Source organism: Rhinolophus hipposideros (assembly GCF_964194185.1).
Source record: "Rhinolophus hipposideros genome assembly, chromosome: 10".
NCBI classification, from domain to species: domain Eukaryota; kingdom Metazoa; phylum Chordata; class Mammalia; order Chiroptera; family Rhinolophidae; genus Rhinolophus; species Rhinolophus hipposideros.
Window position 1 is genome coordinate 20,294,089 of NC_138056.1, and position 3,427 is coordinate 20,297,515.

Here is a 3,427-nt window from a genome sequence, read left to right on the forward strand (position 1 = left end):
AAAAAATATTCTCAGGACTGTGAAAATTTGTGACTTTATAATTCCTACTGCATTGAACGGTCTGTATATTAAAATAAAATGTGATATTTTTTATAATACCATCCTGGAAAAACTATATCAACATCAGTCATTAGTCATGTGTCATAGGTAAAAAACTGAAAAAAAGAAAGATCATACCTAGAATCCTGATCAAGGTATTGGGATTTTGCTTAGCTTATGCTTCCAAAAAGGATAAATTCAAAACCCAGAAAGAGTAACATTAGCCACACTATCAGACATTTAAAAATCATGGGTATTCCATAAAACCTACTTTCTTCATCTATTAAAAGACAGCATTAATATTATACCTGCCTTGGAGTGATGTGTGAAGGACAAACAAAAGGGGGCGCCAGAGTGACACAGTTGTTTATGGCACGACTGAGTAGCATGGTCCCAGGGGCTGCCTACTGGGCAGCCCTGGAAGGTGGGCCCAGGGAGGCAGCTTCCATGAAGCAAAAAAAATGCCAGGAACCTGCCAAGAAGACATGGGTCAGTCTCAGCACACGCAGGTGGCTGAGCCTTCCACAGAGTTGAACTATGATTCCAGTAACACAACTCCGCTACTTTGTGGATAGTGCAGCCAGCTTACCGTATCCTAAAACTGGTGGGAAGTGTTCACCAACTACATCTGCATTGTCATGCTGATGATGGCTGTCATTGGGGGCATGCTGCAGGTCACCCAGGACAAGGTGATCTACCTGCCTTGTAAGTGGGTCACCAAGGACTCCCACAACCACTCATTCTGGGGCTGGGAACCCTGGTCAAGAGCCCATTAACCCCAACCCCACAGTCCTGCCAACCCCTGACACAGCCCCCACAGTCATCAGATATGACCTGGACCAGCATTAGAACAACTACATGGATGCTGTGTGCTACCAGAACCATTTGTACTCATTCGCCAGTATTTTCTGCATAGCTCATCTTCCTGGCCTGCAGCAATTTCTGGTTCAAGTTCCCACACACCAGCTGAAAGTTGGAGCACTTGTGTCTATCCTACTCAAGGGCTTCGACTCACCTTGGACCACACTGTCCCTTCTCAGAGACAGTGGTGGAGGAGAAAGACCCCACACCAGCCTTCAGCAAGATGAATGGCTTCATAGACAAGAAGTTGTCGATTATCAGCGAGGACATGTAGGCCACCGTGCCCATGCTGCAGCTGACCAAGTCTTGGATCGAGCAGAGGGCATCATGAACTGCTCTGTGATGGGCATGCAGGACAAAGAGGGGGAGCAGGCCCAGGTTCTGTATGAGCAAGTAAAAAGTTCCGGACCCACGTGGCGGAGGGAGACACTGTGTACTGCCTCTACAAATGGTAGACCATTATCAAGGTGATCAAGTTCATCCTCATCATCTACTATACCATCTGTTACGTGCACAACATCAAGTTCCACGTGGACTGTGCCGTGGACATAGAGAGCATGATGGGCTACAGCAACTACCACTGCGCCCACACCCTGGACAAGCTCTCCAAAATCCTGGTGCCCTTCTGCATCAGCTTGTCATCTTCTATGGCCTCATCTGTGTGTACAGCTCTGGTGGATGCTGCGATGCTCCCTCAATTAGTACGTGTCTGAGGCCCTCCACAAGGGGAGCAGCTACAGTGACATCCCCGACGTCAAGAACAATTTCACTTTCATGCTGTACCTCATTGACCAGTACGACCTGCTCTACTCCAAGCCCTTCGATACCTTCCTGTTGGAGGTGAGCAACAATAAGCTGCAGCAGGAGAAACTCAACAACGAATGGATGCCAGACAAGCTGCGGCAGCCACTCACCAGGAACCCACAAAACAAGTTAGAGCTGCACCTGCTCATGCTCAGAGGCCTCCCCGACACCATGTTCGACCTGATTGAGCTGGAGGTGCTGAAGTTTGAGCTGATTCTGGACGTGACCATCTGGCCAGCACTGCCCAGCTCACCCGCCTGCAGGAGCAGTGGCTGTACCACACGGTGGCCAAGACCCAGGCGCACTCCCTGGTCTTCCTGTGGGAGAACCTGTGGTCACTGCACATCACTGATATTAAGGAGTTCCATGTGTGAACCTACAGCCTGAAGACATGGGAGGAGCTGCACCTGACCGGCAACCTGAGTGAGGAGAACAAGCACTATATCGTCATTAAGGAGCTAGATGAACTCAAGCACCTCATGGTGGTATGGCTCAAGAACAACCTGAGAAATCTGCCGCCGGTGGTCACAGATGTCTGTGTGCATATGCAGAAATTGTGCATCAACCATGAAGGCACCACGCTCCTCATCCTCAACAGCCTGAAGAAATGGTGGACCTGACAGGGCTAGAGCTGATCTGCTACCCCTGGAGTGTATTCCTCACTCCATCTTCGGCCTCCACAACCTGCAGGAGACTGACTTCAAGGACAACCCCAAGACCATGGAGGTGATCATCAGCTTCCAGAACCTGCACCAACTCACCTGCCTTAAGCTGTGTGACAACCACATCACCCACATCCCCACCCAGATCAGCAACCTCAACAACCTTGAGAGTCTCTACCTGAATCACAACAAAGTCGAGAAGATCCCCCCAACAGCTCTTCTATTGCTGCAAGCTGAGCTACCTGGACCTCAGCCAAAACAACCTGACCTTCCTTCCTGCTGACAGTGGACTCCTACAGAACCTCCAGAATCTAGCCATCACCACCAACCAGATTGAGGCGCTCCCCACCCTCACTCAACTCTTCCAGTGCCGGAAGCTGCAGGTCCTGCACCTACGCAACAACATGCTGCAGTTGCTACCCTTGAGGGTGAGCGGGCTGTACAACCTGACCCAGAGTGCGCTGCAGGGCAACTGGCCGGATCGAGGCGCTGCTCAAGCTGAGCGGCATGGTTGACCTGTTCAACACATTGTCACCCCAGGTGAAGGAGCGGCTCTGGAGAACTGACATGGAGCATGCCCGAACTACGGAGGGGAGCTGAGCATAGGGAACACCAATGGGTCCTCCTGCCCAGGAACCCAGGAACCCCAGGACAGCCAGCCCAGTCTCTTTGCTGGGGCAAGAACCTGGGGTTGGATGTGAGCTGGGCCAGAGAGGCAGTCCTTTTCTCCCTCTAAGACTCATGCTGTCTAGAACAAGAGCATGTAGGGGAGATCAGAGACCTGTAATCTGTCTCAAAGTGCAGTGTTTGGACAATTAGGGCCACCTTCCTGGAGGCCATCTATGCCTCAGAGGTTGATTAAAGCCAGAGGTCCAGGGACGTCTGCTTAGTTCTTGGTATTTATTTTCCTCCACCTCTTGCCCTCTCCCTCCAGATAACATACATTCCCAAGAAAGGTCAGCTCAGATGGGAATGTTAAAGGAAGGGTGGGCAAGTTTCTCTTTCCCAACATCCATTTATGATTAAAACACTTAGTAAAATAGGTCTAGAAGAAAGATTCC

General features: G+C 50.4%; 1 pseudogene across 1 annotated transcript; it reads left to right on the top strand.

Moving 5' to 3' along the window:
- Window positions 1-576: 576 nt before the first annotated feature.
- Window positions 577-2,881, top strand: LOC308503372 (volume-regulated anion channel subunit LRRC8A-like; annotated as a pseudogene). Its single transcript has one exon. The product of its transcript is annotated as a volume-regulated anion channel subunit LRRC8A-like (transcript).
- Window positions 2,882-3,427: the final 546 nt, after the last annotated feature.